Source organism: Lissotriton vulgaris, chromosome 8 (genome assembly GCF_964263255.1).
Source record: "Lissotriton vulgaris chromosome 8, aLisVul1.2, whole genome shotgun sequence".
In the NCBI taxonomy this organism is placed as follows: Eukaryota; Metazoa; Chordata; class Amphibia; order Caudata; family Salamandridae; genus Lissotriton; species Lissotriton vulgaris.
Window position 1 is genome coordinate 441,340,264 of NC_141696.1, and position 27,843 is coordinate 441,368,106.

The 27,843-nt window shown below is 48.8% G+C and overlaps 1 protein-coding gene across 3 annotated transcripts in view; it reads left to right on the forward strand.

The window, feature by feature from the left end:
* The window catches only part of LOC147697153 (nucleoside hydrolase-like), a 228,160-nt gene that overhangs the window by 13,488 nt on the left and 186,829 nt on the right, over positions 1 to 27,843 (forward strand). The window contains exon 1 of one of the 3 annotated variants that reach the window (XM_086934227.1): positions 23,463 to 23,851. The exons of the other annotated variants lie outside the window; for them this stretch is intronic. The gene's annotated coding sequence lies outside the window, so the exon portion shown is untranslated. Of the gene's footprint in view, positions 1 to 23,462; positions 23,852 to 27,843 lie in introns of those variants that run through there. 3 annotated transcript variants of the gene reach the window in all.

Sequence of the window (27,843 nt, forward strand, 5' to 3'; positions counted from 1 at the left end):
GTGGAGGTCTGTCAGACATCTGCTTGTGACCATCCCTGTAAAGTTTAAAACTTGGAGTTTTAGGAGGGGACATGTTCCCTTGCACACTGTAAGAGAATTTGTTTTAGGAAAAAACTTGTCAAACGATGAGAAAAAGTTGTGACTTGCACATGACTTTCTTAACCATTGAGTACCATGAGTACCATTGAGTTGGGTAACAAGAAACATCTGTTATTCAGCGCCACGATACCTCCGGGTGAACGTGCGCATGTTATGTTATGTTAACCAGTGAGTCACCACTTTTGTATAGACATGCAGGGATGCTATTTGAACGAACTAATACTTTTTTCACTATGGGCCTTTCTCTTTTTCCCTTCTTCTGGATTATTGTGGGCCCAGTTGCAAGTAAATGAATGCCATTAACATCACCATTCTTGTAATGTTATATACCCTTGGTCCTGTTGACTGTCCTCACATCTACTGCAAGGGTTCAATGTAGGCAGAATCATATCAACCTTCCATGTTGGATTAAATTATACCCCATTTTTTAATCTCTATCATTTGTGGACATGAATAAATAAACAAAAGGAATCCACTCCTTGAGTGTAGGGCGTGACCTCCAAAGTTGGGGAACACCCTTGTTGTTTTTGGTCCCCTCACACACCAACAGGCCCCTTGGTGTCATGCTTCATCATTGGGGTCCTCGTACCCCTCTACGGGGTACGGCGTGCTGCGACCTACGGATACGTGGGAGCACTTGAAATGACTATGTGTGTTGTGGATAGGGTATTTAAATGTGAGTGTATGGTGGGGTTTAGATCTAAGTGAGTGAAGTTTAAAAAGTACCTGGCTCGTGGGGTGACAACATTTTTTTTAATGGGCCCTCGGGCTGGTGCTATTAAAATAAAGTGTGGGAGGTTAATAACGCAAACAATGTGCATTACCTCCTCTCTGTGTGCGTCAACATGTTTCGGTGTAAAAACACCTTCTTTAGGACGGGGTACACAAATCCCCACCTTACTCACGTTTCTCTAACTTGTATCAGAATTTCTAATAAAAGTGAGGACTATAGTGCAGGTAAAACAATGTACCTAACAAAACGCCGCTTAATTGTCGACTGTCAACGATTTCAGCGAGGAAATTCCTCTAGACCGACCCCTCCGTGGCTCGGTCGGGAGGAATTTGAAATCGTGCAAATTAGCAGAAGGGACCCTGACGTTTGGTTGGCTCATGAAGCATTTCTACCCCTGCAAAACAGTCGACAATTAAGCGGCGTTTTGTTAGATACATTGTTTTACCTGCACTATAGTCCTCACTTTTATTAGAAATTCTGATACAAGTTAGAGAAACGTGAGTACGGTGGGGATTTGGTTACCCCGTCCTGAAGAAGGTGTTTTTACACTGAAACATGTCGACGCACACAGAGAGGAGGTAATGCACATTGTTTGCGTTATTAACCTCCCACACTTTATTTTAATAGCACCAGCCCAGGGGCCCATTAAAAAAATGTTTGTCACCCCACGAACCAGGTAATTTTTAAACTTCACTCACTTAGACCTAAACCCTACCATACACTCACATTTAAATACCCCATCCACACCACACATAGTCATTTCAAGTGCTCCCGCGTATCCGTAGGTCGCAGCACGCCGTACCCCGTAGAGGGGTACAAGGACCCCAATGATGAAGCATGACACCAAGGGGCCTGTTGGTGTGTGAGGGGACCAAAAACAACAAGGGTGTTCCCCAACTTTGGAGGACACGCCCTACACTCAAGGAGTGGATTCCTTTTGTTTATTTACATTTGTCTAGGGAGAACGAATCCATTTCGATCTATTTCTCTCTCTCCCCCTTTTGTTATTGATAATGACATGAATAAATAGACAGGTCCACTGAGAGGTAGATTTAAAGAGTTGATTTTCCTTGACATCTGCTATCTATGCCCACACCTATGTCTTCATAGAATCTCTCCTTAATTCAACCATCTTTCCTAATGCTCCTGTGCTGTTAAATATCCCAATACATGGGCGGATGAGTCAGTCTGAACTACCAGAGAGGATTGGTGTCACTACAACGCAGGCTATTACAACGCCTGCTGTTACAACGCGGTTTTTACACCGCATACCATTACAACGCATAGTGCTTTTAAGCGCTGGATAGTGAATTATTTAATTTACTATTCCAACTCCAGTCCCCGTGGATAGTAGGGAAGGTGTTGGATAGTCAATTAAATATATTCCCTATCCTAGAGCGCCCCCCAGCGCAATGCGTTGTAATGGTTTGCGTTGTAATGGTTGCGATGTAATGGTAGTGCGTTGTAATAAATGCGTTGTAAGTGATGTTCCCCACCAGAGACAATGGTGAACAACCAGTTTATACCTACTTTATTATTGCTGGTTGCATGCACTCTGGCCCACATGGATGACTTCTGGAACTCTTAAAGAGCCAAAAATGCCCTACATGTGTGGAAATAACAGGTCCTAAATGTTAACTGGACCCCTAGAGTCACTGTCAGGACGTCCTGACCCATACCAACCTAGGGCCACATTTAATTTGTGACACCCAAACAGCATTTTACAGTACATGCTTTGTAGTTCACCTATTACTGCTCTCAGTAAAGGATGAAAAATACCAGGATGGTAAGTTATGTTGGCTAAAAAGCAAGGAACAGTGGAAAGTCTCACAACAATGACATGGGGCTGCCTGGTAGCTATGCTGGCACAGCCAATACACTTTACCAGAACTCTCATATTTACTGGGTTCATTTTATAGTCTGTAATTAATAATTGAACAAACAAGGATGTAAGCAGGTTGCAAATCGGGGTGGACGAAGTCCAACAACTATGTTTAAAAAAATAACTCAGTTTTCCTTAGCCCGATGTGAAAGGTGTCATCTTTTTTTTTTTTTTTTAAATTTGTTTTTATTGTTGCATCAAAATATATGAGTACAGTGTAAGTAATCTGCTGATGTGGCCTCAACATTCAGCCACGAGCAGCTAGGCACGCAACGTTTTCATTTTTATATAACTGGTACAAATATACATTTCCTCAATTAGTCCGTACAGATCGTGCAATTATGTCTGCAGGCAGGGAGACAGTGAACCTGCATCGCCAAGGGGACGATGAATAATGACAAGTATATGAGTTCCCACCTCAAGAGCGGAGGATCGGGGTCTGTACCGTCCATATAACGGTGTTACCAGAGAACGGGGGGACAAAACTGTGGGAGGGAAGCATGTGGGCGCTAGCAGGGTCTAAGCAGGGGAATATTGGTGACAAGCAACGGGTGGGGCATGGGGCTCTTCAATTTGCACTCCGAGGGGGGGGGAAGGGGATGAACAGGGGATGGATACATCCTGTGTATGTGAGTAACGAGATGGGTGGTATGACATATGAGAATTTGGTCAGGACGCAGGGGGTACCTGGAGTCGGCCCTGGGATGGTGGGCACCAGGTAGAGACTACTGGTCTTCTCGGGCGGGGGGAGTTGGCGGATCTCCTGCACGTGTGGACTGCCGGAAGCTGTGGAGGAGCATGGCCCATTCCATGGATATGGGGAGTTTACGCGCGCCCCTGGCTTCTTCCTCTCTAAGAGCATCCTCTTCCGCTGCCGCCCACTTACCAACCGCCCCCGTCCATGCTGCTATGGGGGGTCCCTCCGAGGATCGCCAGCGCATGGCTATGCATCTGTTTGCCAACAGGAGTGCTAAGGACACGAAGCGTCTATGCACCGGGTCTCGCTTAGGGACATGAAAGATGCCTAGTGCACTGGATTACCAGGTGGCTAGTGTAGTGAGGCCTGTGAGTTCCGACAATGTGTCGTGTACCGCCCGCCAGAAGGGATGAAGGTTGGGACAACCCCAAAACATGTGGCGAAAATCTGCAGCAGGGGAGCAGCATCTGGGGCATAGGAATGGTGTGGAGGGATAGAACTTCTGCAATCGCGCTGGGGTGAGGTATGCCCTGTGTAGGATATAGTATTGGATGTTTTTGAAGCGGGCGTTCCTAGAGACGCGTTTTGGGGCCTCAAGTGCTTTAGTCCATTCCGAGTCGTGTAGTGCGCGACCTATGTCCTCCTCCCATGTAGCACGTAAGGTCGACAGGGGAGCGTGTGAGAGTTCCCGAATGGATTTATATAGCCAGGTGACTAAGTGGTGCCCCACCCCCATATGTAGGATGGTATGTATTACTGGATGCGTGTCTGGCTCGCCAGTTCGGAGATTAAAATGGGGCCGGTACCCGTCGAGCAGCTGCCTATATCTGAGGAATTGGCCCGGGGGAAGCCCGTATTCAGCGACTAGTCGGTCGAGAGATTTTAGTTGGCCTTCCTCAAAGAGCGATTCCAAATCCGTGATGCCGCACCGTGACCATTCGGTGAGCAGTGGAGCCGTGAAGTAGGAGTCCTGCCTGGGACTGCCTATCAACGGTAATAACGGGGAGTACGGAGGTCTACTGGGGGATATCCGGTGGATCCGCATCATGCACCGGCGCGCTATCGCCACCTGAAGGGGGTATGTGCGCCGCAGCTTAGTGCCCGGGAGGAGAAGACGGGTGAGTTCCGGGGTTGCGATTCTGCCGGTCGAGGTAACAGTCTCCTGAGGGTAGCGGTCCGCCGTCCAGTATGACAGCCATTGGAGTTGTGCCGCAAGGAAATATGACTCGAAGGATGGAGCTCAGAGCCCTCCCTGCGTCGTGGGAAGTTGGAGGGTTTTCAGGGCAATCCTGTGTCGGCCCTCGCCCCAGATGAGGGTTCCCAGGAGAGAGTCGACGTCGCGGAAGAAGGACCTGGGTGGGACCACCGGTAAATTTGTGAAGTGGTAAAGGAGTCGGGGAAGCGTCACCATTTTGGCCAGGGCTATCCGACCTATTGGGGCCAACGGGAGTTTATTCCAGAAGGCAACAGTCGGGCGCAGATTGGCGAGTGCTTTGCGGTGGTTACCCTCAAAGATGTCTGCCGGAGAATGGTACAGGCGGACACCAAGGTACCGGGGAGCCTCTGCCGACCATGAGAGTTTGTGCGGTCCGAGCTCTACTTCCCGGGGGGGTAGGCTCGGGTGAAAGGGGTAGACTGTGGACTTGTCCCAGTTTACCTGTAGTCCCGAGGCGTCTGCAAATTCCGCCAGCGTTGCCCCTATGGGGGCCAGGTCCGTTTCGATGTCTCGGACGTATATGAGAAGATCGTCCGCGTACATGGATACGCAGTGTGTGCCGTCCGCAAGTGGAATGCCCCAGTCCACACCCTCCAGGCGTAGCCGAACCGCCAGCGGCTCGACTGCCAGCGCGAATAATAGAGGCGACAGGGGACACCCTTGTCTTGTGCCTCGCCGAACTCCAAACGCCGGTGATATGCGTTTCCCAATACGGACACGAGTGGTCAGATCGGTGTATAGAAGGCGTGTGTACGCCGTGAGCGTCGGGCCGATGTTGAGGCGCCGTAGGACTGAGAATAGATAGGGCCAGGTGAGGGTGTCAAACGCTTTCTCCAGGTCCATAATGAGGCAGGCGGCGCGAGGAAATCTGTCACATACTTGATCCTGAACATGGAAGACTCGGCGGATGTTCTGGGAGGTGTTCCTCCCTGGAACGAAGCCACATTGGTCGGGGTGGACCAGTGGGCGTATGACCTGTGCATAACGATCAGCCAGGATTTTCCCCAGGATCTTACAGTCAGCCGACAGGAGCGTGATGGGACGATACGATCCCATGTGGAGTGGATCTCTGTGGGGTTTGGGGAAGATGACAATCACGGACTCCCGCAGTGACTGGGGTAACCTCCCTAGATGCAGAGACGCCCCGAACATCCGCGACAGACGGGGGGCCACTAAGGGGGAGAATGCCGAGTAGTATTCTAGTGGGAAGCCGTCCAGTCCCGGCGCATTGTTCCGGGACATGGCACGTATCGCCTGGGTGATGTCTGAGGGTACTATCTTGGCGTCCAGTGAGCGCTTGTCCTCATCCGATACCGTGGGTAACGTCAGCGGGTCTAAAAAATGGTCCACAGATAATGGGGAGTACTGGTCCGGGGTCCGGTACACTCGCGCATAGTGGCACTGGAATGCCAGGAGGATCTCGGCCTGCGAACGCACCAGCACACCTTCCGGATTGATAATGTCCGTGATTGGCTTAATTTCGGTGTCCTGCCTCGCCATCCAGGCCAGTAGCGCCCCTGTTTTGTCTCTGTCCTTATGCACCCTAGAGGCGTAAGCCCTGAAGTTGTATTTTCGGAGGTCAGCGCAGGCTGTCTGATACTCCGTCTTAGCCTCCGCTGTAAGCACGGCGTGTTCCTCCGAGTCGTCAGGCCGTTTAGTGAGTGCGGCCAGATTCTGTTCATAGGATAGGAGTGTCCGTTCCAATGTGCGGCGAACCCCCACTACCTGCTTGATGCATTCTCCCCTTGCCACTACCTTAAACGCGTCCCACTCCACCAGTACCGACGATGCCGTGTTCGTGTTGTGTGTGAAGTAGTCTTGGATGCTGGTTTTGTGGGCGTCCCTGAATACTGGATCTGATAGGCAATCCCTAGGGAGGCGCCAGGTGGGGACTGGTGAGTGTGGGGGGCGCCAGGACAGACGAATGATGTGGGCGTCATGGTCTGAGAGGATCCGACCAAGGTAATCTGTGGATGTTATCTTAGGGAGGATTGGCGCAGAGCAGAGAAATCGGTCCAGGCGGACCCGGAGGTTGTGTGGGATCGAGTGGAAGGAGTAAACACGGTCCAGTGGGTGTAGATGTCGCCATGCGTCAGTGAGCGCCCAATGTATGGTCCATGCCCTGAAGATCTCTGCCTGCCGGGGGGCCGGGGAGTGTGTGGGAGGAGGGTGTGAGCGGTCTAGGGTGGGGTTCAGTGTGCAATTAAAGTCACCTCCTAGCACCCATGGAACCGTAGTGAACTGGGCCAAAACGCCCGTGAGGTGGTCCCAAAATTTATCTTGATCTGTATTAGGGGCGTAAATGCTGCCAAGGAGTATTCCCTGTCCATCAAGTATTCCCTCCAGAAGCGCATACCTGCCCTCTCTGTCTACCACCTGCCGGAGCGCCCGGAAGGGAGTGCCTGGTCTGACCCAGATTAACGCGCCGCGCGCGAACGCTGAGTATTGTGTGGCACAGAAGATCCCTCGCCATTTGACCTGCAAACGAATAAGTTCGGTAGCGTTAATGTGTGTCTCCTGCAGTAATGCAATACTAGCTGACATACGCTTAACGTAGGAGTAGACAGAGTAGCGTTTGCTGGGCGTGTGTAGGCCACGTACGTTCAGTGTAAGAATATTAATGTCTGAGCGTGGGACTGCCATTCTTAGGGTGTCGTGGTGGGGAGAGGGACCCCCCTACTGCCCCCGGGGGTCGCCAATGTGAATGTGTCGCGTGTGCTCCTGCGCACCAAGCTTCCACAGTCGTGGGGGAGGAACTAAGGGGATTAACAACAAATAGAACCTTGGTTGGGTAACAGTCCCAATACTGAGGATATATCACCGGGGTGGCATATCCAAACTAGTGTCCCACCAGGGGAGAAATACAACGGATATCTGCGGGGGTGGCAGCATGTGTCGCTGCTGGGCCTGTGCGCGGGTCGGGCTCTTGCAGGAGAGATGTCGATCGCTTGCTAGCGCGTACAATTCTCTAGTGAAACAGTCTAGGTTCCTAGACGTCGCGCAGTACAATAGGCAACCATGAGAAGGATATATCAGTAGGCAGTTCAAATTTCACAAAGAGGTGTTAGGCTGGCTGGCCAGGGCAGTGTCCAGTGTGAGTGCCACAACGAGGGGGGAAGAGATCGGGCCAAATCCCGACATTGTCCCATCGCTGTCCCGGTCTTTCTCGGGGGTGAAAAGGTGCGGCGGACCTTCCATATCCGATGCCGGGGGTGACGTGTGCAGTTCGGTCACCGCCCGTAGGGCGTCTCGTCGCTCCTGCATGATTTGCGTGAGGTCGGGTGAGCCCGTGGGGGAGGATGCCTGACTTTTGGGGCGGCCTGATGAACGGGCACGGCTCGCGCCCCGTCTTCTGGATCTTCTGGAGTCGTTGTTGCGTGTCCTCTGGGGCCCGGGTTTAGGGATTAGTGGGCAGTGAAATTCAGTCCAGTCCTGTGCTTCCGCCACCATGTTGAAGAAGAGGGCTTTCCCTTTGTGGAGCACTTTAAGGCGGGCGGGGAACAGCAGGGAGTATTGAAGGTCGTTTGCGCGAAGGCGCCTTTTGACTTCCAGAAATGTGGATCGCTGCTGCTGGACCTCACGGGCATAATCCGGGAACACCATGACGTGCTGGTCTTCCACTTGCAGAGGGCCCGCCGTCCGGGCCGCACGGAGCACCGCATCTCGGTCTCGGAAGTGCAGGAATTTAGCTAGCATGGGCCGTGGAGGGAGGCCAGGCTTGGGTGCCCGGGCCGGGACCCTGTGGGCCCGTTTAATGGAGAAGAATGCCGACCGCTCGCAATCCGGGGTGAACGATCTAGTCCAGGACTCCATGTAGGTCAGAGGGTCCGAATTTTCAATTCCCTCCGGCAGGCCCAGGACGCGGATGTTACATCGTCTCGAGCGTCCCTCTAAATCCACCGTGCGTTCCTCTAGGGCCACCACGCGTCTTCATCGCGGGCTGTAACTCAGTCACGATCCGTTCTCCCTCCTTCACCCTATCCGCCAGCTTGCGATGTTCGTCACGGATTAAGCTAATGTCCATCGTCAGGACGCCCAACCTCTCCTCCATCGATAGGCGAGACATTTCGATCGCCGCCAACACCTGATCCAGCTTCGCCGATAGCGTAGGGTCGGTTTGCGACGCGTTGGCTTGCGTCCACGTCCTCGTGTGTGGCATCTTCTCGATGGCCGTTTCAGGGACAGCTGTCACCTGCGAGGTCTTTGGTTTCCCCATAGGTGCTGTCCAGAGGGCCCCCGGGCCTTTGTGTACCTCGTGATCGGCAGACCTTCGCCTCACAATGTGTCCGGGTAGGTGGCAGTCCAGTGTCGGCTGGCCTCTCCAGTTCCTCTCGGCTCCAGAGCGGTTCCGGTTTACCCTGGGGAGCCCCCGCCAGTTCGGGGTGTCAGAGGTGGCGTGCTGGGGCCGGCAGCGTCGGTGTCAGGAGGTCGTATAGGCGCCTTCTTCCCCACTGGCATGCGGTGCAGTGTCAGCACCGATCGGCTGGGTCAGAGGGCAGGTGGTATGGAACTGGGGGGGTCCGAGGCAGTGGACGGCCGCCGGCACCGCTTCAAGCTTGGGGGGGGGCCCCTCTGCCCCCTGGGCGAGGTTCGCGTCGTTCCCGGTGTCTAGGCCTCCGTAAGCGCCATCTTAAGGTCAGGCACTCGGGTCCACCGCGCAGCTCATGACGGTGAGAGTGTTCGGGTTCCCTCAGACGGGAGGCGATGTGGGCAGCGCTCTCCCACAGGGTCCTGAGGAGGTAGGGGGGGGGCCCGCCGGGGCACCGGCGTTGAGATCCTTGGGGGAGGGGGGGAGCGATCAGCACTCACCGCCCTCGATGGGAAGTTGCAGGCTCCTGGAGGCACAACACCGCGTTGGCGGCGCGTCCCTCGGCTCTCCGCGGTCCGCGGTGGTAGGCTGGCCGGTGTTGAAGCCCGATCAGGCTCCCGGTGAACCAGAAGCACCGGTGCAGCAGAGCTCTGGCTTGGCGGCCGCCATCTTGCGCGCCGGGGTGCAGATACAGGAGAAAGCGCCGTCCGGAGCGCACCTCTGAGGGCCGGGTCCACAGTTTCCCCGGGACCCTCCGCAGTTGTCAGCTGGCCGCGTCCTCCAGGGCCGTCGCTTAGGATACCGGCTCTCGGCGGCGTATGTGCCCGTAGGACGGGGCTGCGCCCGCCATTTTGAGGGTCGGCGCTCGGCTCCGGTGGGAGACGCTTCAGCGTGCGCCGCCCGCTAGCAGCCTTCACAGGTCACTCGGAGGATGCCCCGGTGCGCGGGGGCATCACAGGTGCTTTTTTTTAGAAAGTTGAGGCTCCCGGCGATCACAGATAATGGGCAGGATGCCAGCCCGATCGCGGAGCCTCAGCAGGACACAGCCGCCATCGTGGCCTGCTAAGCCACGCCCCCCGTGAAAGGTGTCATCTTGTGCACACAGCAGCTGCTAGCATTTGCAAACACTGGTTGCCTATGACCTGGCAGCTTTATGGTCATTTGTGAGAATGTCCCCGAAAGTGCTATCTTTTAATATCTTTTCTGAAGAACAGAGACGTTGACAAAATTAACCCTTCTATTGCTTAACAAACTGCAAATGTGAACCACTTTTGTGGTTTGGAGCTAAATATACAATGCCAGCTGTAAAAAAAAAGAAAAAAAAAGAAATTCACCCAGCTCATTTTGTTTTCTCAATTAATCAATCAAACAAACATTTTATAGAGCGCTGCAAATCACCCATGAGGGTCTCGAGGCGCTAGAACTTTTTGCTGCTGGGTGGAGGTTTGGTCATTCAAACATCCAGGTATTTAGTTCTCTTCTGAATTGTTGGAGCGATGGTGTGGTACTGAGGTGCAGGGGGAAGTTGTTCCAAGCCTTGGCAGCCGGGTGCGAGAAGGAGCGGCCTCTACTGTTGGCTTGGCGATCCGTGGGGTGTCTGTGAGGGAAAGGTGTCTGGTTTTTCGGTGTTGAGTTTGAGACAGTTGTTCTTCATCCCGTCCAGGACATTCATCATGCATCTTTGGAAGTTAGCTGTAGTGGTGGAGGGATGTTTGGACAGTGAAAGGGTCAGATGTGTGTTATCAGCATAGGAGATGATGTTGATTCAGTGTGAACTGATGGTGCCGGCCAGGGGCGTCATGTAGGTGTTAAAGAGGGTCGGGCTGAGGGACGATCTTTGGGGGAATTTTCTTGGGTTCTGAGGTGAATGGTGGAGGCGGGTCCTTTGGATTTACTCATTAAAAGCAGTTTAAACATGTACTTTCTACCTCAGGCTCCAAATGGCTGTTTAAAAATATTGTAACTTTAAACTTTTGCTGAACCTAGTTACAAATTGATAAGTGGAAAAAATACACATGCTATTTTTTGCATGGTTACTGTAGGAAAGTGCTCCTTTTTGGCATGGTTGCCCCCTAACTTTTTTGCCAGATAGCTGTTTTCTCCAACTTGACTGAGTGTCGGTTGGGATACTGCTAACTAGGCCCCAGGACCAGTGTTCTTGCCTTAAACTGTACCTTTGTATCCACAATTGGCATACCTATGGGCCACATGTAAGTCTCTTGTAAAAGGTACCCCTGGTACCAAGGGCCTTGTGACCAGAAAGGGTCTCTGAGGGCTGCAGCATGTATTGTGCCACCCTCAGAGATCCCTCACCTCCCCTTAAAACCCCCACCCTGCCATTGCGGGCTGTGTGTTTTGGTGCAGACCAAACTGAAGAGTCGCCGTGGCACACATCCCTGTGTGCCATGCCCAGCAACACTGCCTGTGGTATTGGTAAGTCACCCCTCTAGCAGGCCTTACAGCCCTAAAGGTAGTCACCATACCCAGGTGAGGGCATACCTGTAGGAGCAATATGCCCCTACCTTGTCTGTGCCAGTCACAGACATTGTAACTGTAGTGAAGCCATTTTGAGTGCATGGGTTGGGAGTTTTTCAAAACAAACTCCACAGCTCCATAGTGGCTTTACTGAAATCTGGGACGTTTGGAATCAAACTTCCCAGCACATTAAACCTATGCTGAAGAGTGTGAGATTTTATGAAAAATGCACTCAGAGGGCATTTTAAAGATGCCTCCTGAAAAACGACCTACCCTGGTGTGGTTCCTGACTGGCTCCCAGCCACCTGCCACCACTGGACAGGTTTCTAGGCCCCTTGGTAGAGAGGCTCCGCTCTCTGGGTCTGAAAAAAAAGCACATCCTGCGCAAAGGTGTTATGCCTCCTCACCCAAGATGGGCAGGGTCCTCGATAGGGAACTTCAAAGGCCTGCCACCTTTGTTAGCTGTGCCCAGCCTTTTGCTGCTATCAGCAACTGTCTCCCAATGGTTCTGACCCCCATTTTGGGCGCGAGAACCGATGGGAAAACTTAGCCAGGAAGGGAGGTGTGCCCACCTTTGCCAACCCCACCCCTCAGGTTGGGGAGGTGAAGTGAAGGCCACCTCTCAGTCCCCACCATCTTGAAGATGTGGGGACCCCCTCCAATCAGGAAGAGGCCTATGTCCCCCTCCCACTGGATGGTGGCATACAAGGAGGTGTAGACACTCCAGGGAAGGAACCTATTGGTCCCAACCTAAACACCCCTGTAACATCCCTAAATATAGTATTTAGGGGCACTCCTGAACCTTGCCTCTTCAAATTCGGTGACAAGAAGGAAAAGGACCAAAGAGTCATGCTGCAGAAGAGGAGGACGATGACACCTGCTTTGGCCCCAGTCCTACCTGCCTGTCTCCTGCTTCGAAACCTCTGCAAGCTGAAAACAGTTTGTCCAGCAGCCTCCAGGAAACCCAGGGACCTGCCCTCTTCCCAAAGAACTCTGATCTCCTGTGGACACCAGATTTATCCAACACTAACCCAAGCCAGGACTTCATATCTAGCCGGATCCGCTAGTCCTCAGGACTCTGCGCCCGACACCCATGGCCCAGGTTCAAGTGGCCCAACACCCAGCGAGGTCCCTCCAGCGATCCTGACCTGTGTTCCAGTGTTGGGTGGCCTTCACTGACCTTCTTCTCTACGCCTGCAGCCTCATCCTGAATGGTCCCCCAATTGTGTCCAGAACCAGTGATGCGAACCCGACACAAAGCGACACCCCTGCACCGGCAGCCTCTGAGTCCTGAGGTACCCAACCCACGCTGTCCTGGTGTCTAGCAACTCTTCAAATGTATCCTCCAGTCGTTGGTTCCCATCATTCAGTCTTCTGGCTCCAGACTGCGGTCCTTTTCCGCAACCGACATCTTTCATAGGAACGCATTGGGTTCCCCACACCTCCGGGGCACCCTGCACCTGCCCGCACCTGTGCCGCTTGTGGTGTGGACTTGGAGCTAACCAGAGACCCCCTTTGCCCTAAAGAGCATAAGGATTGTAGGGTGGGTTTTCTCTGAAAAATCTTTTAAGTGTTGAAGTGTTTTGTACTGCAACAAAAGAAACTTAGTGCCCTTTAAGAGTGTTGCTTAAACTGTGTTAGTAGTTTGCCTCATGTGAAACTAGAAAAGTAACTACCAAGTAATTAAAACAAATCTGAAAGTATTTTCAGGTGTTTTTGAACAGTTTAACTTTTCTCAACTACAAAAGTAATCTGACTGTTTCTACAAAATCAGTACTCACTGTGCTTTGAAAAGTAGCATTGTATGAAAAGTATAACTTGCCTGCTAATAAGTAAATCTTTGTTCCTCGAAATAAAACCACAAAATAACAACTTTTTTACAAATAATTGGTCTGGGTTCAGTCTTTGAATATGTGACATCATTTCTTGCCTGAGTGCGTGTAACAAATAAATGAAAAAATATATATTGTTCAGTTAATAAAAACTTACAATATAACACTTATACATGTATACACATTTCATATGTATTACCATTATTTAACTTTTTTTCATAAAAACAACAACAACTGCTTAATACTACCCTCCGATAAGCCTGACTGCTCAACCACACTATCACAAAAGAGAATAAGGTACTATCTACTTTGACCTCTGCTATACATTTGGGGATCCACTGGACTATACCTTACTTCAGTATAGTATATACAGAGCCAGCTTCCTACAGTTACCCCCCCCACACACACTTTTTGCCTTATATCTGATGCACTTTGACTGACTGTGCCCTGGGTCCCTGCTAATCAGGTTCTCAGTGACCGTGTTCTTTCCCAAAACTGTACATTTGTTTCCACAATTGGCACACCCTGGGTCCACTTACAAGTCCCTTGTAAAAGGAATCATGGGTACCAAGGGCCTTGTGACCAGGGAGGATCTCTACGGGCTGTAGCATGTATAGGCCCCCCCTTAGAGACCCCTCACCTAACACATATACACTGCCATTGCTGGCATGTGTGTTTTGGAACAGAAAATACCTAAAAGTCGACATGGCACACATCCCTGTATGCCATGCCCACAAACAATGCCTTTTGCATAGGTAAGTTACCCCTCTAGCAGGCATCACAGCCCTAAGACAGGGTGCCCTAAACCACAGGTGAGGGCATGGCAGCATGAGCAATATGCCCCTACTATGTCTATGCCCAGTCTTAGACATTGTGGGGCTTATTTACAAGCCACTTGCTCCACCGGTGTGCCCCTTTTTGTGACGCACCGGTGGCGCATTTTTCCTTCCCCATATTTACAAGGACACTAAAAGCCACCCTACATGGCTTTTCCTCTCCTTGTAAATAAAGCCCCCTTACACAAGGCACTTTGCGTGAAAGGGGCATTCCATGGGTGTTGCTGTGGGTGTTACCACACAACACCCATGGAACTTGACACATTTCCAGATTTATAAGAAATCGTAAACCTGGAAATACATCTTAATGCTAGGGAGCCGCAACTAGGAAAAATGTATTTATTTCACCTCGTTTTTTAGGTCGAGCCTAGAGAGATCATGCGCTGCTCTAGGAAAATGGCCTCTTGGAAGAGCTCTGGACTTTTCACTTTTCACACACTCTTGCGTGTGAAAAGGCGTACAGCTTGCGGTTACGAGCAGCGGCGCGCAGTGTGTCATCTGTTGTGTCATCTGTTGTGTCAGATTACACATGAGCGCGCCCGAGTAATCAATGTGTGCGGGAGACGACCGGAATGATGGCATTAGTGCACTCAGGTCTGTGGAAGATTTACTGTTTATAGGAGATTTAGGCTTTTTGTTTTAATATTTTAAACATATCAAGTAGCATAATATCTACTTGATGTGCCTAATTAGCAGAAGACAAAGGTGCCTCTGCACTTGCGATTAATGCAGCTTTGTAATGTCCCTGATAAGTGTGCAAGGAGCCACATGTGCTAGTGAACCACTGATGATCTCTCTTGTTGGTGCAGAGTGCATATAGTTCAAGAAATGTGGGGTAGATTTAAAACTCTAGTGCAGACATAGCCTGAATCGTGGATAAATGCTGACCATTGGCACAGTGTTGTGAGGAGGAGGGAACAGTAGTGAACGAGTCATGTCCGATATTGGAAATGTAATCGCTGTTTATCACTTGCGGTTATTGAATGAAAGCATCATGTTACATAAGCTAAGCTGATCAGTTGCATAGTATTTAAGTTTTAATATTTGCATTTTATTGGGCAAACCAAACACTATATACATCCGATGTTATTTGCCCATGTCTTTGTGCAGTGGGGTAATTGTGTTTTTAAGGTAAAATGAGTGTTTATCAGCACTTTTTAGAATGCAAAAATCTGCTACTCTGGTACGACGTTCCAAATGTTTCCAGCGCAGATTGCAATCTGATTCATGTTTGGGGTGTAGTGCGGTCAATAAGGGGAGGGTTGGTTTTAATGAGTTGTAGTTTTTAGGTCTCCTGCAGACCGCTTTAGCGTTTGTTGTTGCAAAATCCATTCTGTACAATACCAGTATACAGTGTGGGCTTTCAGCCAGCCGATGGTTGATCACTGGTTGGCTTTACTGTCAACCTCATTTGCTTGCTTTTGATTGTATTCAGCGACTTTCATTCCCCCCATTTACTTGAGCGTAACTTCTTTTACTGCCTATTTGTTGGATGACTTGTATCATTAAACACCGGACATCGGGGAGCTATGTGTTCGCTTTTTCTCTTAGCACTTCATGATTGTGCGTTCTGCCTCTGTCCCCTGTGAACTTCTTCACCCTCTGACTCTGCCCCCATGCTTTCCATGTTGTTGATTTCCCCACCTCGTCTGTTGCTTTATTTATCATCGTTATATATATATATATATCTGCAGCAGCTGCAAATTTCTGCCTGACTGCTCCTTCTATACTTTTTTTAATTACCACCCGAAGATGGACATAAGTCATATTAGAACAGTAAATTAAAGCTAAAAAAATGCCCTCCACTGCTCAATGGCTCATACGCTTACATGCCTGGTGACACACAAATGCCATTATGCTGGGGTCAGTTATTTTGCCCTTTTTTTAAGCCGTTCAGCATTGGCTACAACAATTTTAATTTCCTTTTGCCTTTGCTGTTCGGCATTGCCAACAATCATTCAGAAATCAAAACATCAGACTACCACCTTTCAAAGGCATGATCTTTGAGTTTGCTAATGCTTATTTGGCTGAATGGGCTCAGTGGCTTGACCCACATTTTTGTTCCTTGGCTGGTACGGAATATATACATATGGCAAATAGCTGATGGCAGCTGTGCCCTTGAACCGGTTTATTGAATAACTGCTGCTGTTTGAGTGTATGTCGAGTTCTCTATTATGGGTGCTATTATAAGGTGGCCTGTAGTATATGTTGGTAAACAGTATGCTTGTTACTACATTGAGACCCACCTTTATGACATGTCTGTGCTTTTTTTTCAAGTCTCAGTCTAGAGCAGGGGTCTCCAACATGTTCTGGAGTATGAGCTACTTACGTTCAATGACAAACATCCTGAGCTACTAATATTATTAATGTTGTAAAAGTAACCATATGGGAAGAGCTTACATTAATGGCCACTGCATGCAAAATTTTCAGCAGTGATCACCGCAGAGCATCATACAGGGTAAGGTTATTATCAGTAATGTAACAAGCATTGGTATAGCCAGTAGGTCTCGTCTTTGGGACCTCATAAGTGTTTAGCCATTGCAACAGTTGATGTTGTTGCACCAAGGATATTGTGCTGGATAACTAAACACTTATAAGGTCCCAAAGGCGAGACCAATTGGCTATGCCAATGCTTGTTTCTTGTTTCTTCTTTCTATGCGTGCTGCATTCTGCAGCACACATAGAACGAGCAAATCACCTCTTGTGGTTGCTCATGTGCAGGAAGGAATCCTTCCTGCACATAAACAATCATAAACAAGCATTTGCAATGCAATAGGTCTCGCAGCATTCAAGTTTGAGTTATTGGCATTGTATATGACAATGTGTTGCATGAATTTTTTTGCACCCGTATCCACAAGACCTGAATTTTGCATGTCTCTGATATTTGACTGAAACGTGTCTCTGCCATGAATCATCCTTCTGTTTGGCCTAGAATATATCTATTGTCAGTCTTTCACTCCTGCATGCTTGTCACTTGTGCATGTCTGAGGGCCCTACATGTGACATGTTTCTACTACCAGGATAATGACAGCTTTGAACAATGTTTGTCCTTAGAATGATAAGGGAGTTGGTTGAATCTCTGAATCATGGCGCTCTCTTGTGCATCAATCCTTTAGGTGCACGTGCCCTGAAGCATGCATATCTTTAGTCCATAAATCATGCGTGCCTACGGGCCTGAGTCTTGCATGTCCCTACAGTCGGTGAATCATGGATGTCTGCAACCCCAGGATAGGCTTCAAAGGGGAGGGGACGGGGGGGTTTGGGGCGGGTAGTCTTCAACATCGTGCACTTCAACTTCAAATGCGTCCGTAGTTTGGCATGGGAGGAGGCAGTTCTTTGCTATACCCCTTCACGCATTTCCTCTCTCCAAGACTGATCTTTTGACAACCATCACCCCTCTCATGTTGGATAATGGGTACAGACAGTTTGCACTTTTTTAATCCAAAATTGCGGAAGCATTTTCTAGTTTCAGAACTGCTCCATTCTAGGAAGCTACAACGACTTAACTGCATTGTTAGACATCTTTTTTTCAAGTACTGCGGTACATTTTTATGGTAGACTATTATCGTTTTCTCACTTTATTACATTGAATAGAATGTTCAGCGGCAATAGAGCCCCAGACCACCCAGAGCGCCCTCTGGGATCTCTTGCGTGAGTCCAACCAGCACTGCGCATGCTGGAGTATGGAATCGCACACCTGTGATGGGTAAAGGGAATCTGCTCGTCATTGATTCACCCCGTCATCTGTCACGTGATACATCATCGCTCACTGCTAGCGTTTACGTCAGGGATGTGGCGTCCGCTGCATGGGGGCCACCAAGGCCGTGGCGAGGCACACACAGTTATACCGGCAGCTATCGCCGAGTGGCCAGAAGCGGACACCCCGCCCTTTATTTGTACCGTCGGGGCGCGCCCGACCCTCTGAGCCATACAAAGTATAATAGAGGCCGGGTGGCACTCTACAAGGGACACGATGCTGACCTATTGCTGTTGCTGTATCACGTGGCAGACGACAGGGGGCGATCCAACGACAGCCATGGCAAGTTGAAGCCAGGACTCGGATGTTGAACTAGCCAGAATGCATTAAGTATTTCTATAGGTGTCACACTTCACATATGTCACCTGCACCGTCGGAAACGCCATCACTAAAAGGTCCTGAACGAGAACAGTTAGTTTTGATATTCCATGGTACCAGTTAAGCCCCCACCTTTCCCCGTGCCTCCAAACTGCAAGAAATTCCTTCACCCGCACAGACGAAATGAAAAACACAAGACAGAAAAGCAGGGAGTTATGTGTAAATGTGTGACATTTATGTGTCAAGTTTCACAGAGCTGTGCACTTAGTGACACAGTGAGCTCCTGTGTGAGCAGACGTCAGGCGCGAGGCCTGGGAACATCCGTTGGCATCTCTTCCCTCTTTCATTTACGAAGGTTCTGGATGACTCTGTTTCGACTGCTCTCTTGACCCAATCTAGTATATAAAAAAATGACACGTTCCCATTTTGTATAAAAGCGCTGCCTTATGTAATGTACTTGAAAGATTTGCTGCGAGGGAAAATATTTGTTTCTAAAAAAATCCCCCCCACCTGACTCTACTTGTGCAGACGCCGGCAGACCCCCACATTGGAAGGTGAACGGATTTCGACTATCAGACCCTTACCGCAGCATTTTTACCAAGACGGCACCCGCTCGCTAAAATTTCACCGCCTGTGAAGAAACCCACAGACCCCCATTGGACACCTAGTGGACACAACCAAAAGACTGACAGCGCTTGAAGAATCGTCCACAGATCTCCATTTAGACAACAATTGAGCATAACTTACAGATTACCTGCATACCTGCTTCATTGGCATCAGGAATTCGTAGCCCCTCAACTATGTAGGACCAATTATACAGAGCCACCTACTCTCATCAGATATATAGGTATCAGGATAACTGACCAAAGAATAAACGAACAAAACACCCAAACAAAGTAACCTACGCTTTAAGACAGACAGCCCTGCATATCAGACCAACTAACCTTCCTTCCTGTGAGACTCTGCACCGATTTTCATCCAGGTTCATTTGGATACTCACATGGCTCCCTGATGAAGGCCCTCAGCCGAAACGCGCGTAGATGTCATTCCTAGCCATGTTTTTATGTATAGTGTGCTAAAACAAGCTTCCATACAGTGCCCAAATCATAATCCTTTTTGAAATGTATTGAAATGCACTAAGGACATAATAATGTGTATATATATGTAGATCTAACTATCACATGTATAGTGGAAGCACGCACATAACAAAAATTTGTGATAAAGTAACAATGTTTTTTATACAATAACTATAACTTAATAAAATAAAGTCCATAATTTTGTACCATGCACTTTGTCTCTTTATAGTGTTTGCTGTCGCTTGTCAAGTTCTGCCCTTTAGTGAAAACCAGTTCCTAATAACTTGTTTCTTTCAAACACACAACATCCGTTGGCATCTCTTCCCTCTTTCATTTACGAAGGTTCTGGATGACTCTGTTTCGACTGCTCTCTTGACCCAATCTAGTATATAAAAAAATGACACGTTCCCATTTTGTATAAAAGCGCTGCCTTATGTAATGTACTTGAAAGATTTGCTGCGAGGGAAAATATTTGTTTCTAAAAAAATCTCAAAGCAGTAGGAAGGCTATTGATTTTTTTCTGAGCCATGTCCACCCAACCGTGAGGAGAATGACAGAGTGAGACAAGCTTGGTGCAGGGCAAATTTAAAGCAGCAGCATCCTAAATGCCCCCGGAAGCCCGCCGCGGCCGCACAGGAAGTCAGGCACGGTCGCCTGTGACGGGGGCGGGGCCACGTCCAGACCGGAAGAGGAGGCAGGCGGAGTCGATGCGTCTCGCGGCCCGGGGCTCCTGTGAGCGGTGTAGAGCCCCGGGGCCGCGCCAGCAGGAGGTTGGGCGCCGCGTGCTGAGAGCAGAGTCCCCGACATTGGCCACGTAAGTTCCAAAAGGCTGGGGGGGCTTGATGCACTTGTGTGTGTGTATGCTCGTGTGTGTGTATGTATGTGTGCGACGATGACGGCGGGGGAGGGGGGGCATCGGTGCACTTGTGTGTGTGTGCGCGCGTGTGTGTATGTGTGGGGGGTTGTCTCTGTATGTATGTATGTGCGTGCGTGCATGGGCGCTTGTGTGTGTGTATGCGCATGCGTGTGTGGTGTTGCTGCTTCCCAGGAGACAGCAGCTGAGCGCGTTCGCGAGCGCGTGGCCAGCGGAAATCACCTCCTTGAAGAGGCAATGCGCGTGGCCGAGGCTGTCTCCTGGGAAGCACAGTCCGTGACAAAAGATCTCGGCGAGTACAGCGCTGACGCGCTGTATCGCTACGAGACCTAAAAAATGACGTTTTGCAACTTCTATGTGTGCTAATGCAGCACATATAGAAGTTGAAAAACACCATTTCAGATTGTTTATGTGCAGGAAGGAACACCTTCCTGCACATAAACAATCATCCCCATGACGCAGCTAGTAGAGATGCCCGCCATTCCTGACCAAGCCCTACTTTTGGAGACACGGTTGTGGGAATAATTAGTAAACAGGAGAGGTGTGTCTCCTCTCTGCCAGGACCACCACTAATGTGCCCTGGAATGAGGTGAACCTGTTCCTTCGAAAATCCTCCATTTTGAATAGAAGGATTCTAGCCAATCGGGTTGGGGGATGTCCTCTCCCCAAAGGGAGGGGACATACAAAGGGTGAAGTCACACGAAAAAGGCAAGTAGCCCATTGGCTACCATCTGCCAGTACCTATAACACCCCTAAATTCAGTATTTAGGTGCACCCCTGAGCCTTGACCCTCAGATACCTGCAACCTACGAAGAACAAGGACGAAGACGGCGCCATGTAGCAAATCCTGAAGACGACTTCTGACTTGGCCCCAGCCCTACTGACCTGTCTTCAGCTTTAAAGACCCTACAAAGAAGAGGACACCTGTCCTGTGGCAAACCACTTCCAGAACCCCGAGAAAGACTGCCTACTTTTCAACAAAGATCAGATCACCAGAGGACAGCAACCCTATCTACAAGAATCCAACTACAAGGAATCAGGATCCAGCTGGAACCACGACTCCTGCCACCCACGGCCCGAGTCTGAGTGGCTCACCTGTCTAGTGAAGTTTCCCAAGCAAATCTGCAGCCTCTTCACTAAGGGACCCCCTAATATCGACTGGCGAAGAAAATCTGACACCTAAAGGCACCCCTGCAACCTCCGCCCTGACTATGTGGAGTCCTGCTGACGGTGCCCAGGTGTCCACTGACACCTCTACTTACCTGCCCAGCTGTTGGTCACCTTCGTCCAGCCTCCTGGGCCGAGCCTGCAGCCTCTTTGTGCTATCGAGATTTGGCTTAACTTGCTTTGGGATCCCGATGCTGATTTGCAACCTACCGTCCCTGTACCACTGGTGGTGTTTGGTTGGTGCTGCCTTGTGCCCCTCCCGCTTGTTATAACCTCCAGGGCCTGTCCTGTGCCCTGAAACCACGGGTACCTACCTGCAAACTGCAAATCTTGAGGGTGCCCCAATCTGCATTGACTAACATTGGGCCCAGTGACCTCTGCACTGAGCCACCCCAGTGCCGCTGGTGGTGCAGTACCTACCTTGACTTGACCTTTATCTAATCCCCAAAGACTGGATGTGTAAATCCAGATGGCCTTCAGATGACCCCAGCACCCTACAGACCCACCCCCCAGCGCCTTTAAACTCTCACTGTTGAGTAGTTGCGCTTTACAAACCCCTGAATGATTGATTGATTGATAAGTTGAGTACTTACCTTACCTGTAAATGTGCATAGCTGTTTTCCCTCTATAGGATTGTATTATATCTCTGCCTAATGTCTAACTCATACTTTTTCCAAGTTTCCTAGTGTATGGTTGACATTACCAAAGTAATATTAATACTCATGTACAGAACTTCTAGGCCTTTACAATGAATGCCTACTGCATTTGAATAGTATTGTTATTCTTATTCTTGAAACTGTTACTTAACTGCAACTGAGTTCCTCTTGGTTGTAAAATAAAATAACAAAGTAATAACTTTTGATACAAAACAGTTGGTCTTGGGTTCAGAGTGTGTGCAATCATTTCTTGCCTGCGTGTGTTCAATAAATTGATAACACAGCCCTCTGATAAGCCTGACGCCTCGCTGCTCGAACATACTACCACAAACAGAGCTTTTAGTATTATCTACGTAAGCCTCTGGGGATCCACTGGACTCTATGCGCACTGTTCCTTACTTTAGTACAGTATATACAGAGCCAGCATACTACAAGTTCCTAGACCCTTTAAGTAAGAATTGTTATGAGGGCATGCCATCACTTCAATCATGTCATTATGGTTTGCATATGGTACTTCGTGCCACCACTATTTTCCTAGGACTGTAGAGTAAATCAGAAAGGCGCCAACGACTAGAAACGAAGAAGACGAGCCACAAGTCATGAATAAACAGCGGACCGCACACCTGCAGGAGGTAGTACTCAGCAGAGCCAAGCAGTCGGGTGATCGATAGCGCTAAAAGCAGCAGACGTCTGGCAGTTCGACCTCCTTAACGCTTCCCTGCGCATGTGCGTTTTTTGTAATCGGTGAAAAAAACTAGAGCGCGAAAGTACTTGTTTAATACGACGTTGTCGGCATCATATTGTCTGTCTGAGCAGAGTTCAAAACCTTTCATGTTTCGAAGAAGCCAGTAAATATGCAAATTGTGACAATAGGGCTACAGGCACAGTATCTGATGCAAGCCTTTTATAATACGGAGCGCACAAGACATGAGTATTATATTTACTACACTTTTAGGACTAACCGAGACGTGCGTACTTTACATATGGGCAGAGGAGCCTTACGGCTAAATCTGCCGCCTTTGAAGCTGTCCAACCGGTTCGAGCCTCGGCGTCTGCTCAGCATTCTGTGATTCTGGGCAAATTACTTACCCCCGCCCCGGCGCCTACCCAAAAATGAATGTGTCCTTGCGTAACATAACTGGTGCTCGTAGTAAAGCGCTCCAATCCTACAAGTGGTTACATGTTAGTTTTCATCACACAGGAAATATGAAATACGAATTCTCTTGTCAGTTTGCACATTTTGGCGCAAACATGACACCGAGCTCCCACGTTTCTCGGTTCCACGCGCGAGTGCCTCATTCATTTCAGGATTTTATTTAAATTGTAGGAGTTGTAGTCCTGCTTTTATGACGGATTAAGTACTACAAATCCCACCGTGCGACATTAATGACTGGCCTGGATTAGCTATCTACGCACGGAATTGAGAAGAACGCTGTTGTCCGGTCAAGTCAAGTCATCACTGGTTAAAATTACGCATTTCCGCATTTTTCTCACAGCGGAGCAAATACCAGAGATTGTCACGCAATTCGTTTGCCGTCTCAGAGAGCGCTGTGCCAATCCGGTGACTGACATTATTTTTAAGGCAGTTACCCTGGCCGCCCATTTCTGGCACTCATAATACAATTCTTAAATGGTAACCCTCGCTGTATAACTGTGTTGACAGACATTCCCTTTGTGGCGGTCTGGGCTTCCCTCTGCGCCCTAGTTGCTGGCACTGATTGGTTACTCAGAGCAGAAACTCGGCTAATCCCACATTCACGGCTAATCCCAGTGTGGCCTGCTCACCCAGGATCCTCGTGTGATTTTATGAAAGAAAGAGCTAAGTGGGTGCTGAGTGTGGTCTAAGGGGCTTGGGTCACTGATGGGAACCCCGCCTCCCACCCTTTGAGGAGCATTCTTCCTTCCCTCCTCGCCAGTCGCGACGGTAGGTAATTCTATTTTTCCGAATGGGGTCAGAGTTCTGGCGGATGTCTGTTGATTCTAGGAGAAAGCAGCCAATGGCGCAGTTGTAGATACATGAAGCATTCCTGATTGCTGTCATGTGCCGAATTCTATGGCGGCCCTTGTGTCTGGGAATGTATTGGTTCGTGGGGTTTTGTGTTGCCTTTTTACTTCCTAGGGTGGCCTTGCAGTCAACGTGTGATCAATCATGTACCAGCCTATGCTTTCTCTCTTTGTGTCCAAATAATTAAGAACCGTAAACGGGCCATTACGTAGTAGTGGGATAAATCAAGAACTCTCAGCCCCTGTTGCTGTGGACGCAGTGAGAGCATTGGTGTTTTGCAGTCCTCTCTGCTTTACCCTGCCAAATGTATGAGTATCACAATGACTGCATGTGATTGATTTAGTCTCTTGTAATACGATTGGATCCGTGTTTGGAAAATGTAGAGTATGCTGGGCAAGATTGAAATCTAACCCCCCCACTTTAGTCTTGGGAATGAGTCCTTTATGCCTTCAAATATTGAATTTGGCATTCACCCCCACCCCGGCCCCCACCTACCCCATTTAGCCAGTGAATATTTATTTTTGGGGTTTTAGTCAGTGAGAGTTAGTGCCAATACCTGGTAGTTGATACTGTTAGCCACCCAATGTAGCTGTGTAATTGTCTGTAATTTTTCAGTTATGGTACTGATGGTCGAGACATTTAGGGGGATATGTGCAGTGAAGTGGCGGAGAACGTCGTTAGCCTCCGTGGCATAACGACACGCTCCGCCACTTCGGAAACGCAAGGCTGCACCATATTGACAAGAATGTGGTGCAGCCTTGCGTTTCTCCCTGCCATGGTACTAAGTTTAACAATTTAGCGCCAACGCAGGCACCCTTGCACCGGAGTGCAACGGTGTCTGCTTGCAGGGGAGAATTGTTTATGTGTAGGAAGGTGTCCCTTCCTGCACATAAACAATCCTAGAAATGCAATTCTGTCACTTTCATTTGTGCAGCTTCATGCAACAGACATGAAAGTGACAGAATTGCATTTTTTTCTCCAAAGGTTTGTTTATGTACAGGAAGGAACACCTTCCTGTACATAAACAAACCATGGCATTTTGCTTTTTCCATGTGTGCTGCACAAGGCAGCACACATGGAAAAAGCAAAAACGAGGAGAAATAATGCATCTCCCTTCGTTTTGCCAACTTAAGACCAGGGTTTTCCTGGTCTTAATTTTGGCGCTGCCTCCTATGTACGCCACCCTTGTCCATAGGGGGCAGAGTCAAATACAATGGGTGTTGCGGTGGGCGTTGCGGTGGAACGCCCACCGCAACACCCACTGCACACCCCTCTCACGCTAACCATAGTGTGAAAGGGTGCCTTAAGTACAATGCTTAACGCTGCCTTGTACATAAGGCAAGGCCCCTAAGGCCATGGGAACGTCACAAAAAGTGACATTCCCGTGGCGATAGGGGCTTGTACATATTCCCCTAAGAATCTCTGGCTTGGTGATGTTGATGTTAAACCCCTAGACTTTCTAGTGTGCTTCAAGCTCTGCCAGAACCTGAAGGAGAGAGAGCAATGGGTCTGTTTTTGATACCAGGATGCTATCTGCAACCATGATTAGTTTTATTTCTCGGGTGCCAAATTTGATTTTTTTGATGGAACATTGGTACGGATGCATTGACTGAGGAGCTCTAGAGGTAGGGCAAAGATAAGGCGTTATAAAGGGTACCCTGACCTGTGCTTCTATTTATGTTCTACCAATGAGAATGAAGACCATTGATCCTAGTCCTAGCTCTGGGGTTACAATAGCTCGCTAACTAACAACTCAGGAAGCCTGTCATCAACTCCCACCAACCACAATCAGAAAATCCCAGTCAAACGTGTCAAATGCTTTTTCAGCACCCAGGGTGACAAGGGTAGACTGGGTGGTTCCAGTGATATTTAAATCCAGGAGTTGAAGGGGCCTTTTGTGTTATCCCCTGTCTGGGGAGCCTCACTATTGAAATGGTGAGGAAAAAATAAATATATTTAAAATAAAAATATACAAATAAGTTAGCTTTTACGTACAGCAACACTTGTAAGTCTGGATTTCTAACCGTCTACCTTACTTGCAAACATCTAACTTTATGCAAACAATTTTATATCTCTTTATTATTTTCCTTATAAATGTATGTCCTTTCTACATAGTTATGTATTTATATAATCTGATAGAGACATCTGGACGCAGATTCACTACGTATGAATTCTCCTCAGGCTTCTATACAGATCTAGTAGTGGTTACCTCATGCCATTTTTGGACTACTTCGACACAAATTAGAAACCGTAAGCTCCTTCTCCTACCTGGGCCTTTTGTTTGACTAGGACATAAAGTTCGACCTTTTAATTGAGGAAAGATGCAGGAAGTTGGTTTGTGCAAATGGAGCAATTTTAAATTTTGCTCGTAGACTGGGTCGGTGGTCTCCAGAGCAAGTGATGAATTTATACATAGCTGTAAGCACTGCTAAAGCTCTATACGGTGCAGAAGTTTGGGGCTTTAGGTATGTTAGGCTCCTACAACTGGAGGAAGACAAATTTTTACGGAGGATTCTGAAGATACCCCAGCAGGAATAACACACACTGAGCTGGGCATGGAGCCCTATCTATTTTTAATGCACAAGCATTAAAATAGGTTGTTATTGTGTCGTTTTATGCTCAATTTGTTACATCATATTTTAGCTTATCCTTCAGGTTTTACGGTGACAATTGAGCTGAAGGGTGCCTGCGGCTGCGACAATAGGTCTCCGCAGGACACCCATCATTTTCATCAAGTTAGTTGATTAATTCGAATTTCTTGTTGGATATTTATTTATTATTGCAGTTTCTTATTAATCAGCCAGGATTATTAAGAATTATTTTTTCTTCACCTGAACTGGAAAGCAATTACCAAAAATAAATCCCTTGCTGGCACTACTACCTATCTTTCATAGACGCCCAAGCCCGCAAGGGTTGATTGGGTTTTCCCACCCCCCCTTTTTTTTGTTTACATGAGACAGGACATTGTTTCAGAACATTGTTACATAGTTACATCAGTTACAGTTACCAGTATATGCTTAGGAGAAAAACGTGAACTTACCCAATATTATAAGATATTAGCGCGTAGCATGTCCAGGACAAACGTCGGATGTGAAATGGAAGGTAGTGGGGGGAAAGGTAAACCGGGGAGAGGAAAACAGTCAGGTAGATCTGAAGGGGGAAAGTACTCCAAGGGGAACAAAGCCGTCAAGGCAGTCGAGGATAGAGACAGATAAAACCGGGAAGAACCGTGAAGTACAATGTCCGATGTCCGGCTGGGTAGGTGACAGTGGAGGAGGTGACCCAGAGCCAGGATCCGCTATAGCTGCATAAGGCAGCTTCACCGGACAACGTCCAAGGGTACTCGGACTTCGCTGTCAGTACAGTTATAGTTTCAGCCCGTGGGGCATCAGCATAGTTTCATAGAAGGCCATTCAGGTGCCATTATAGGGTCAGGCGGGACGGGGGTAGGCGACACCTGGGACACTGAGGATCGTCTGAAGTGATTTAGAACTGCTGTTAATCGTCATCTTAAGAACAGGCAGGTTGTCAGGTAGGCTGTATGGTGATCATTCAAGTTACCTCTCTCCCCTGTCCCAGGTGATCCGACCTGTCTCCTCCGGCACCCTACTCCACACTGTTTTTGGGGTACAGGCCGCTTCAAATTCTCATGATCATGACACTCTTCCAAATGTCCCTTCAGGCGACTAGACACTTGTGGCAGGCATATTATGTTCTGCACCAATTCTGCAGTGTGGTCCATCAATACGTCTTGGGTTCTCATACGTTGTTCCCATGCATTGTGGGAGTCATTGGCACGTCTGCTGCCCTTGCTTCCAAATGTCACTCGGGACGAACTTGGCCAGTTAATCCGAGATGGGCAACAAGCAGCTACATTGATAATTATTTGTTGTATGGATACAATTGATTCA